Consider the following 12960-nt stretch of genomic DNA (forward strand, 5'->3'; position numbering starts at 1 on the left):
AGGATTCGCACCTTACACTCGTTGTATAACATGCATAGAACTTAATGTGGTGCCTAAGGAGATGGTTAGTTAGATAAATTTGAAAACTTTGACAACTTTTTTCTAAAATTTCTTTCAGAAATATAATTCTAGCACCATAAAATCCACATTTGTAGTGTACAATACAACTTAGTGGAATTTAGCATATTTGCCAAGTTGTGTGCCTAGCGCCACAATCAAGTGTATAATATTTTTATTACTAAAAAAGGAGCTAAATATCTATGGACAGTTGTTCTCCTCTACCCAGCCCTAAGCACCATGGAGCTACTTAGCCTCCAATAAATTTGGCACTCTAGACACTTTTGTATACTGGTAAATAGAACCACGTAATATTTGGCATTTTTTTGTGGCTGGCTTCTTTCACTTATGTTTTCAAAGGTCATACCTGTTGTAACATGAATCAGTACTTCATTTTTATTCCTAATAGTCCATCATCCATAAACTATATTTCTTTATTCACTCTTCACTTAATAAGACATGTGCATTGTCTCTACTTTTGGTTATTATGAACAATGCTGCTATGAAATCCACGTCAAGACTTTTGTGTAAATATGTTTTTGTTTCTCTTGGGTATATACTTATGAACAGGAAAAACTGCTGGATTATATGGTAATTCTACACTTGTAGACTTTCAAGAAATGCCAGGTTGTTTTCCAAAGCAAGTTTGGTTTGGTTTTGTAGTTTTACCCTTAAAATTCTAAAGATCAGGCAATCAAATTACATTAAAATTCTTCTTGCATCCATTTTCAATATTGTCCACTATGAATATGCTCCTGAGAGACAAGCTTGTGCTTTTTTTCTATTCACACATTAATACCATGCATGGAAAAGATACTTGCTCAAAATTCAAGAGATGAGAGAAAAAATAAAGGAGAAGAGGAGGAAAATAAGCCCAACAAATTTTAAATTTCCTAAAATTAGACATTATTAATCTAAAATATTATAAAGATAAGATTAGGATATGCTCAGACTGAAAGCTTCAGGTCACTTACCTAATATTACTACCAAATTAGGATTCTGTGTATTATTTGGCTTTAGAGAAAAAAATCTTATAATTTTATTAAATATTTAGAATCAAATCACACAAAGCACCAAAGGTAGAGACATTAGAATAACTCTGATGAGCCAAAATAATGAAGGACAGCAAAAAGGAAATGGCAGGAAAAGAAGAAAAAGTCAAAAAAGAATCTTTCAGTGTGAAAATAGACATGAAAGCTGGACTGAATTTCAATCCTGAAGAAAGAAAGCTGAAATTTTAAATTATACTAAATTTGCAAGTTTGTCCTAAGATCTAGTAAATGTAGCCAAATATCTGTGAAGCACTTTTATGAAAGGAAATCAACTCATTCTTTTTGCTCTGACTGCACCACCAAACAATGCTACATCTCCACCTAGTGACATGATAGCACAAAGCCAGCTTCCAAGACACCTTTCACTATAACACAGGAAAAGAAATGAAACCCGTGCTAGCTCCTGGTACTAACCTGATAGCATGGGAAATGTGCTACATAAATCTAACATGTGGGAGACAGCAGAGCCTAGACAGAAGGAGCCATATTCAAATTCAAAGACTCAGTATGGCTTCTAAAAGCAAATATGAATAAGAAGTTTTTAAACATCACATAAATTTAGTGCATTACTGTTATAAAATTAAGAATCACATGATAAATCTTTGAAGAACTCAAGATATCACAAGGTAGACTCATATATATACCAGTTAGCTAAAAGAAGTTTAGTGGCATCCATGGTAAAATCTATATTGGTAAAAATCTTTACAGATTCTCATAGCATGTCACATACATATTTAGTAAACATGTGCTAAAAGGAACAGTCCTCAGAACTATGATAAAGTCCTCAACATGCAATCAATTATACTGATGGAAAAGTTTTTGCTGTGTGTGTGTGTGTATGTGTGTGTGTGTGTTTGTGTGTGTGTGTGTTGGCTTTTTCTGCTGCTGCTATTGTTGTTGTTAAATTAGGAACCAGAGGCTTCAAGTGGTTCCCAAACCTGGTTGTGTATAGAATTTACTGTCTAACTAAAAAAAGTGAAGACTGTGAAGAGAATCCCTGAAGATTCTAAGCAGTAGCTCTGCAGTAAGGCCTGGGAACCTGAAGCTAGATTTGGGGACCACTTGCCAGGGGTCACACTTATTTCTGACACTGTTTCTCCTCGGACATGAATGATCACATGGTACTGAGGGTGTCTGATAGTACATATTATATTCAAACAGGACACTTCTGTTTAAGTTGTTCAATATAAAAATGAAAAAATATATATATCCTTTACATCTAGAGTTGTATTTAATGCTTTTTTCATTTTTTGTAGTATTGGGGATGGAACTCAGAGCCTTTGCACTGAGCTATGTCGTTACCACATTTCTTATGTTTTTATTTTGTGATAGGGTCTCCTTAAGTCACCAAGTTGCCTAGACTTGGCCTGAACTTGGCAATCCTCCTATCTGTGCCTCCCAGAGTGCCAGGATTCCATGTATTTAAGTTTCTGGTTTCTTAAAAGCTTTTATTTTCTTTATTATTTATTTTTATTCATTTTCATGAGAAAAAGATAAAATACCAATGAAACAGTTTCAAAACAGGTTAGTAGGTCAGTTAACAAAAATTAATACATTGCATATTGTTGTCTTTGTAGTAGTTATTCAGAGGACAAGATGGAGACATGATAGCTTGTCTAAACAATGTTACTTTCTTCTCAGTGAACTAAGAGGAAGTAGCTGTATATCTATCCTAACTATCTTGTGTAAACATATGTATTTTTTTTCTTTCTTTCTTTTTTTTTTTTGGTGGAACCGGGGATTGAACTCAGGCACTTATGCTTGCCAGGGAAACACTTATTCCACTGAGCCATCTCCTGGATAGATATACAGCTACATTCACTTAATTCACCGAGAATAAATGTTGGTACTAATATTGTTCAGACAAGATATCATGTCTGCATCTTGTTCTCTGAATAACTAAGCTGTGTGTCTAGTTATTTTTTCATTTTTTCCACAACAAAATGGCCTTTTATTTAAATTTTTGCAAAGTTAATAACATGTGACACAAGGTTTCCTTGCAACTAATAGCGGACTTTATTATTTTTTTACTTTTTAAATTTTTCATTTTAATAAGAAAAAAAGATAAAATAGCAATGAAACAGTTTTAAAACAGGTTAGTAGGACGTTTACAGTAATTAATGCATTGCATATTGTCTTTGTAGTAGTTATTCAGAGGACAAGATGCAAACATGATATCTTGTCTAAGCAATATTAGTACAAACTTTTATTCTCAGTGAATTAAGTGAAAGTAGCTGTATATCTACCCTAACTCTCTTGTGTATACATACATATTTTTTTCCTCAGCAAAAGTGTCCTTTATTTACACTTTTATGAAGTTAGTAATGCATGACACTAGGTTGCCTACTTGCTGATAGCTAACCTTAACCAGACAGGATGTTCATCTCAGGAGTGAGGTAGCTTGTTTGCTTTAGGCACTGGGCCAAGTCCCACCTACACATATTTGATAATTTCCTAGCTTCTTGGCTCCCAACATATCTCCCTTTTTCTTTTGTTTTTTCAGAGATGGGTGTTGCACTGCAGTTAGAGAAGCTGTATTTGGAGAAGCCTGTAAAGGACCTTTTCATACTTGAAACCAGTCTAAAGATTGTAGGTACTTGAATTCAGCAAAATAACCCAATATAGTCCAATAGTACACAATAGTAGGGAGTTATCAGCGCAACTGGCAAATGTCCCAAGTTGCTGACTTGAGCCTTTTGTTGACAAAAGGTTGACAGCTCAGCATATTAATATAGCTTTACTTTTTATACCTTGTGGTTTCACTTTTCTGCTGGATGATTAAGACCAAGTTAAATCAAGACCTATATAACCAAAAATGTAGCCTTTTGATATCTGACAAAGTCAGCCAAATCCCCTCAGGATTTACCATGGAAACATGTATGGCACCTTGTAGATCTTCTGTCAGCGTCAGCCATCTGGATGAGTCACGGCCCTTGTTTGACCAGTAAAATATTTTTTTGTTAACTTATGAAACATAATTTATTTTAAAGAAGGCATGAAAAGACAGTGCAAAGAACAAGGCCAACTGAGATAAGAAGGGGAAATAAAGCTATGGCGGCAACGCTGCATTAAAAGAAAGCTATGGCAACATTACATTAAAATACATCAGAAAATGGAAATCAGATTAAATGCTACTAAAACTAAAAAGATAAAAGTAGATATTAAAATAGGTATCAAAAACTAAAGTGAAATACAAATTTTCAAATATAATGAGATGGAAAAAAAAAGTCTGACTATTAAATCAATGCAAAGCGGTGCAGATCAAAGTTGTAGCATTTCAGGGTGAATGGCAGAGATCTGATCCTGAGACTCTGTTAGTTGTGTCTGAAGGAGTCTTTCTTCCTAAAAAGTACAGGTTTGTATACCACAAGGACAACAACCATTGTGGGGAATTAGTAAGTGTACATAACTTTTCTTCATTCTTCTCCTGCCCCTTCTTGTCCCTTCTGCCTCTCGTCTATCTCGTGGTCCTTTTTTGTTTGGAAAAGGGCCATTATTAATCTGAACATACACGGAATGCGGAAAATTTAACATCTAAACTAAACGACTATGAAAAGTCCTGTGCTTGCTGAATTTTCAGTAGAAGTCATAATGGAGGGATACAGGAATTGCCAAGCCCAATAAAATATTTTCTAATAGAAATAAAAATTTTAAAAGGCAATTATCAAATTATTTTTACCTGTAATATATTTGAGCCAGTATTTACCACTGACCTTTAAAAGGAAATACTATGAAATTATTATTATTGCCATTGCATATAAGTGAGAGTCACTGCTTTAAGAATCTGTTTGCAAGGGCCGGGGAGATGGCTCAGTGGAATAAGTGCTTCCTTGGCAAGCACAAGGGCCTAAGTTCAATCCCCAGTTCTGCAAAAAAAAAAAAAAAAAAAGAATCTGTTTGCAAAAGTAATAAGATGTTGATCACAGAGTAATTAACAAAACTGTGGATGCAACACATACATGCTTCCATAGGCTAAAATGCCCAAGTTACAAACACATAATACTCAAAATGAAAAAGGCTGCACATAAATAGTAGGGTAAAGGCCTGGCACACATTTGTAAACACCACATTCTGGAAGGCTGAGGCAAGAGGATTGCAAGTTTAAGCCTACCCGGGAGGTGGTGGGTGGGTTTGCGGGTTAGCTCAGTTGTTTAAGTGCCTGCTCTGGCAAACCCAGTCAGGTGCAGGGGACCATGGTTTGATCCCCAGACCTGCCCTTAAGGCAGCCTGAGCCAGCCAAGGAAAACAAAAAAAAAGCTTACCCTGGGCAACTTAGTGAGTCCCTGTCTCAAAAAAAATAAAAAATAAAAAGGGGGTAGAGATGTAGTTCAGTGTGAAAGTGGGTACAACTCCCAGTGCAAAAAAAAAAAAGGTTAGGGTAAAGATCCACACATCATACTAATTGTCCAACAGATCCAACCTAGAAATAGGAAAGCAATGTATCTTAGAATTTTATTAGATTTTTCCTACTCAAAATTTACCTTAGAACTCTGCTATGAAAGGTTAGCCCTCAACCCAAATATATTTAATCATTTGTTTACAAATATCTTATAAGAGGGTAGAGTAGACTCAGTTTGAGTGAGTGCTAAAAACAGTTTAAATGAAGATGCCAAGGTCCCTAACAGAATTTAGAAAAACACAAAGCTCAAATGTAAGCACAACGTAACTGTAGATGGACACAACATTACAAAGTCACAAACACACTGTTTTTAGAGGTTTTTTTTTCTCCTTTGGTACCAGGAATTGAACTCAGGACCTTGTGTTTGCCAGGCAGGTACTATGCCACTGAGCTACATCCCCAGCCTGACACACTGTTTTTAGTTTTTAATAAAACAACCCCACACCATCACTGTCATCCAATAATAGCATAAGGATAATCAAAACAATAAGCAAGCTGGAGTTATGAGTTTGATTCCTAGTACCAAAATAAAACAACCAAGCTAAGCCAGGGGCAATGGCACATGCCTATAGTCCTAGAACTTACGAGAAGGCTGAGGCAGGAGGGTAATTGTGAAAGACCAGCCTGGGCTAAAAGTGAGCTCAAGGCAAGGCTGAACTGTATAGTGACACCCTGTCTCAAAAAGACAAAACAAAACAAAACAAAACAAAACAAAAAACAAAAAAAACAAGCAAATAGTTTAGAACTACACTTGCCAACAAAAGACACCTAAAAAAACAATTGCCTTCTCAACAATTCATCACTTCAGTGATCATCTCTAGTTGGACAGACCTTGAAGCAGAGCAATGCTATCTCCTTTTTGCATCATCTGACGGTTGTTTTTGCTTCACAATGAATTTTTTTCCTACATCAGGTAATACAAAATTCTATACTCATCAAAACCAAAGATTCAGCCCTCCACCTATCTATTCATTGCATACAGAGCCATACCTGAATCCAAGATCTAGTTCACAAGTGTCTGAAGATGAAGTTGATAGGCAATGCCTACACCTTCTGTACTGTTTAACTCTGGCCACAGTACATCATGGTGGAAGTTCACAAACGCTACACTGACCCACACACTCCCTTAGAAGGAAACTTTCAGAATTGATGAAGCTACTTTTTAGAAACCTTTCAAGTTTCACAGCAATTTGAGTAAGTCTACCACAATCCTTCCTACATCAAATCTATCCTGAGTGGGAATGACCAGGGTTTTCTTAAGCAGTAGATCCTCCCTTACTAGAGGGAAGTAGGGGAAGGACAACTGAGGTAAGGACAACCAATTTCCAGGGTGAACAAACCTGAAAACTTATGGTCACAAGCAAAACAAAACAAAACTCTGAGCCAATTAAATTCATCTTTTGGGAACTTAAGATGGTGAGACCCAGGCTGACCAGGCAAGACAAAGCTCAAAGGGTACAGCGAGAGTTATAATGGTCTACAAAGGCTTGGAATGCCAACACTGCCCTAAACAAGCTGTGCCTGATTCATCCAAGGACTAGACAAAAACAGGGTAAATGGAGCAGGCAAAGAAAGGTGGAGAGGCCATTCCCTGGCAACTCCAGTTGCAAAAACAGTTTCTAATTTCAATTTTTACAGCTACAACTATAAAGACCTTGTCATCAAATTACTATGGGACCTATTAGATTCTTTTCATAAATCTATCACTTGAACTAGCACGAATGAGCCTCTGTTACTTGCAACCTGAAGAGCCCAAAGTGAGAGCAAAAGACATTATTTCTAAACCACAAGAAAGACATGCTCTCAGACCATTTGTATGCCATTAAACCACACAGTAACAGCGTATAGGAACAACACAGGTAAGTTAACATCAATGTGGGAGTTGACTTTTGTATTGAGTATCTAAGTTTGTACCTTTAAAGTGAGCTTACCACAGGATTTTCCATTTGATTTTCTGGTTTCTTATAAAGAATGGAAGGAAAAGGGTCACAATGAAAGGCACCTCCCAAAGGATAATGGGTCTTGCTTTTTAACACTAATTCTAGCATTTACTACCTTGAGTCTATAATTTGCAGATGTGTAAAGGTAGATATTAATGTGCTAAATAAGCAGCAAGGAGGCATGCTTCAGGGGTCTGCACATTCAATCAGTGTTGTGCAGGATGCACCCCTACTCTTACATGTTTATACAACTCTCTAGTCAAAAAAAAAAATATTGTCCATACTCTTCCATGTAAAAGTTTTCTGTAGTTTATCTCAAGGGATCCAAGTATGAGATCAGTGTTGCTTCACTAGGCTGTGAAGGCTATAAAACACATGTACGCACAGGCCCATGCACACACATACCGGGTTATTTGGGCTGAACATCTATTTATACAAGGTCTTCACTAATGAGAAAATCATGGGTAGAACTGTCATTAAAACCCAGAACTTTTACTCTCTCACATGAATCTTAAACAAAAGAAAGGAAAAAAACAGTGTATATACAGAGTCAGAAGATTGAGCAATCTCAGCGAATTATGGGAGAAGGTAAAAAGCCAGTGTAAAAACACCAACTCCTCTAAAAAGAGGAAGGGAGTAGTAAGGCTTTATTAAGTAAAAGAAAGCCAGTATCGGTTTCTCGCTTCCTTTGGCAATACTTAGGAGTCTTGAAGAAAAGAGCTGGCAAGGCTGATGCTGCTCCTGGATGCCTGGGGATGCAGACTCCAGTGTCTTTCAGCTAAGAGACACCTCAGACTGATCTAGGCCTCCTGGCCTTCTGTGCTGTCAGTCTTGTTCTCTCAGTCTTATTTTGAGCTAGAAAAAAGGCTGCCTATGTATTCTGACACTCACAGAATTAAAGGTAGGGGCCCACAGGAAATGAGGCAAAAAGCTGAGTGTCAAACTTTGCTTTAGTCCAAAGGGAGAAAAGAGGCTTTCAGATTTCCTTCTAGATTGCCTACCCCACTTTGTCCTGGTAGCAACATGACTAAAGGCCAATTCTCCACTAAGGAGCAATAATTATATATGCTTGGCTGGAACCCCATTTCAATTACAAATTATGAGTACCACAGTTAAGTTGCAGGAAGGACTCCAACAACGTTGATACAGAGGAAAGTAAAAAGGCTACTACTACTGTTGGGTACTGAACATACCCAGGAAGGTGGTGTGCAATGGGCATTAGTGCTGGAGATGGGGAAATACACAAACACTCTGAATTTCAGAGACTAAGATTATTCACAGTTCAGCATTTGCAGCTGCATACTAACCTGTAAATCTGTTATGAGTTTAAGTGTATAATATAATGTTTTCGCTAGGGTATGAAAACAAGTAATTTATGTTCTTTCTCCACATTTCCTAAATTTTCCTCAATGAGAACTTTAATTATTTCAGTAATATGGTGTTATTACTCTCAACTTTCCCAACTGGAAACAAGAACTGAGTGACCAGGCAAAGTATTGGCTGATGTGGGAAATCATAAACATTGTCTTCTTTTAATCTGGTAAATCGAAAGCCCTTTCAGTTAATATGGCTCAGTTTGGGGCTCCAGGGTCAGCTCTTTTGGATAAACACTAGCACACCAAGAAATAGGAATTTCAATTCCTATTTCTTCAAAGTGTTATCAATTTACAGACATTTGTGAAGTAAACAGTATGGATTGCTTCTATGATTTTTACACTTTGCCAGCCTGTAATCTAGTAATTTTCTTGCTCATAGTAATTCCATTACATTTTAAGAGACTTTCCTTTACTGAGTCTTCTTAAAGCATTCAACTTAGTTTTAATGGAAAAAGTCCCTATTCTTCCGTCTACATGGTATTAAATAAACTATGTAGACAAAACAGGTACTATCACTTAAAACCAACAGTTTTGGTACAAATAAGTGACCCTTAGCAACCATACACCTCACCAAGTAGAAATAGAAGTACAAAAGCATTTCAGAAAATATACACAAGCCAAGAAAATATAGTGTTGTGGATCAGTATGCATGATTTGAAAAGGGAAGGAATGGTAACAAACCTGTGGATGTTGCTTCACAGTATTTATGCACTTTGGGAATCTGAAACCACCCTGTGGTTTTTTTTTTTCCTTTAAGGTAAGAAGTGAAAAATATTTGTTTTATGTTTTTTAGACAGGGTCTCACTCTGTAGTTCAGGCTAACCTTTAATTCACTATGAAGCATAGGCTGGCCTTGAACTTGTAGTGACCCTCCTGCCTCAGCCTCTCAAGCACTGGGGTTACAGGTGTGTATCACCACACCCTGCTGTGACCCTCCTGCCTCAGCCTCTCAAGCACTGGGGTTACAGGTGTGTATCACCACACCCTGCTGAAATAAAAAGTATTTGTAAGAAAAGCACAGGGTAACAGAGAGCATGCCAGTCCCTCCTCCTTATCCCATGAGTATCCTAGGAGTGTGGGACAGGATGTGCATGTGTGTACACACCTCTATGTGTGTGTGTGTGTGTGTGTGTGTGTATATGTGTGTGTGTGTGTGTTGGGGAAAGTGGAACTCTGAGTCACAGAGGGGGACGAGGGAGTGACTGTCATTGGACAGAGCTGTACTAGGAATCTAGGCCTTAGTTATGACAAACAAAATGGGAATAATTATTTGACAGGAGACAGTAAATTTTATCCACAGTATACTACTGGATATAAAGTTAACAAGGGTAAGGCAAGAGGGAAGATAAAGCTGTGGGTGAGTATAAGAAGAGGGAAGAGAAAGGATGTGGGCTCATGGTCACATTGTGAATCAAAGAAAAAGAAAAACAAGGGTGTTATGGTTGGGATATTAAATGGCCCCTAGAGACTGTGTGCCCAAGGCTTGGTCTCCAGCCTGTGGTGCTATTGAGAGGTGGTGGAACCTTCAGGAGGTGGGGACAAGGAAGTTAGGTGACTGGAGGTGTGTCTGGGAAGGGGATGTTGGGACCCCAGCCCTTCTGCTTTGCTTCCCAGCTGCCCCAAACTCCTCACCATGATTTCTGCTTTGTCATCATCCCAAAGTGATAGAACCAAGCAATGATGGACTGAAACTTTTCAAACTGTGGGCCAAAATAAGCTTTTCCCACTTTGAAGTTGCTTATCTCAGGTATTTTGTCATTGCAATGACTAATACAAGGAGTCAAAGAGGTAGACTGCAGACACGATCTGCTAAGCTTTTTTTGCAAATACATACTGAATTGTCCTACATGCTCTTCAGCCAGTTTTGGTACCAAATTTCTGTCCCTAAGTGGAATGGTACAAAAGTGCATCAGAGTAATTCTAGACCTTTAGAAATCTACACTCAGGTTAGAGGGAGCAATGGAAGTGCAAATCATGACAAGACCAGGTAACAATATGTCTAAATACAACACAGTAATGCAGACCTTCGGGGTTAAGTCACAGTAAATTTCCCCTTCAGCTTTCTTACAAGGCCTCTGACTCACTTGAGCATTGCTTCATTTCTCTGTTCCACAAAAGTAGTAACAGTTTCATAAAACTCTGTTACTTGTCAAATTCTAGTACTTCTTAAAGACTCCCTAAAAATTAATGAAAGTCTGTGTGAAAAAACTAGATGATAAAAATGAATGTTTTCAAAACTTTTGTTTGTTTGTTTTTGCGGTACCGGGGATTGAACTCAGGACCTTGCGCTTGCCAGGCAAGCACTTATTCTACTAAGCTATCTCCCCAGCCCTGTCTTCATGGTCAAAACCTGACCATGAAGAATTTCAAACATATAAAAAAGTATAGAGAACAGGATAAAGAAACCCCATGCACTTACCAACAACCTTAACAATTTTTAACATATGCCCAATCTTTTCCATTCTGTTCTCTGTATATATTTTTTTTCTGTATTTTAGGGAAGGGTCTACAGGATGTTCAGGGTCTCATTACTAGATAGGACTCATAGTGATTTTCCTGTTTACAGTCTCCCAAGTGCTGGGATTACAGGCGCGTGCCACCACTCCCAGTCTCAATCACCATCTCAGGTCGCCCCAGGCATAGGGCCAGCTCAGCAGGCCCTGGGATCGAACCCCTGGTCCCTACACCTGCTTGCAGGCACTTTAATCTGCTGAGCTATTTGGCCAGCCCTGTCTGTATAATTTTGAAGCAAATCCCACATCATTTCCTATCATGTATAAATATTTAAAATATTCTCTCAAAGCTAGAACTCTTCTGAAAAAAACAAAACCACACCAACGTCACACCAAACATTAGCTTCCTTAATATCAGATGTGTAGTATTTAAATTTTCAATTCTCATAAAATCCTGAAAGTACCATTTTACAGTTGAAAAAAATGAAGCCCAAAGATATTCCGAAACATATTCAAAGTCACCTAGTTAGCCCTCATGCCCATTTGCCGATGAATAAACAGTATGGTCATACGTAGCATGGGATGTCTTCCAATTAAAAAGAAGGAATGTAGTACTGATAAATGCTACCAAACAGATGGCACTTGAAAACAACATGCTAAGTGAAAGAAGTCGGTCACTGAAGACTGTGTACTATATGACTGTATTTATAGGAAATGTCTACTGTAGGGGAGTATTTTCAGAGACAGGTTAGTGGTTGCCTAGGGCTAGGGACTGGGGTAGTAGGAAGTGACTGCTAATAGGGACAGGGCTCCTTTTGGGGGAGAAGAAAATGTTCTAAAATTGGATTGTGGTGATGCCTGCACAACTCTGTGACTATGCTAACAACAGCTGAGCTGTGTGTGCATGTTCAATTGGTGAGCTACATGGTATGAGAATTATGTCTACATAAAGATTTTTTAAAGTAAGTTAGCACTGGGCATGGTGGTACACGCCTATAAACCCAGCACTCAGGAGGCTGACACAAGAGGATCACCATGAGTTTGAGATGAGCCCGGGCTACATAGTGAGTTAAAGGCCACCCTGAACTACATAGTGAGATCCTGTCTCACCACCCCCCAAATGTAAATTATCAAAAGGTTTAAAATGTATCAAACCAAGGAATATTTATAGATTATCTGCACAGGCACTATACTAGGTACTACGTGAGTTACACAAGTTGAATTCAAAAGAGAAGGTAGAGATGCAAAATACAAGGTGGGCCTATTGACTCTGTAGCTGCGATAATGTGGATACAAGTTTTCTTTTCTCTTTTTTAGTACTGGGGATTGAAATTTGGGACCTTATGCTTTCCAGGCAGGGCACATGTTTTCTGGTTAAACAGAAGCAGTCTGGCAATCAGGTTGAGCTAAAACCAACAGGCCTGTGTCCTTATCCCTGGGTTGAGGAATGCCGGGTGTAGTGGTGCACAGCTGTAATACCAGCACTCAGGAGGATGAAGCAGGAGCACTGCTGTGAGTTCAGGGCCAACCTGGGCTACAAAGTGAGTTCAAGGCCAGCCTGAACTGCAAAGCGAGGCTCTGTCTCAGAAAGACAAAAAAAAAAAAAAAAAAAAAAAAAAAAGCTGAAAAAAAGTAAAACCTAAGAGTCACTTAAATGTTTCTTGTTTGAGATAGAGCTACAAG

At 38.1% G+C, this 12960-nt stretch overlaps 1 protein-coding gene across 3 annotated transcripts in view; it reads right to left on the minus strand.

The window, feature by feature from the left end:
- Pdk3 (pyruvate dehydrogenase kinase 3) overlaps window positions 1-12960 on the minus strand; it is a 79522-nt gene that overhangs the window by 19562 nt on the left and 47000 nt on the right. The gene's annotated exons all lie outside the window — the stretch shown is intronic.

The sequence above is a fragment of the Octodon degus genome, unplaced genomic scaffold, assembly GCF_000260255.1.
Source record: "Octodon degus isolate 3935 unplaced genomic scaffold, OctDeg1.0 scaffold00041, whole genome shotgun sequence".
In the NCBI taxonomy this organism is placed as follows: domain Eukaryota; kingdom Metazoa; phylum Chordata; class Mammalia; order Rodentia; family Octodontidae; genus Octodon; species Octodon degus.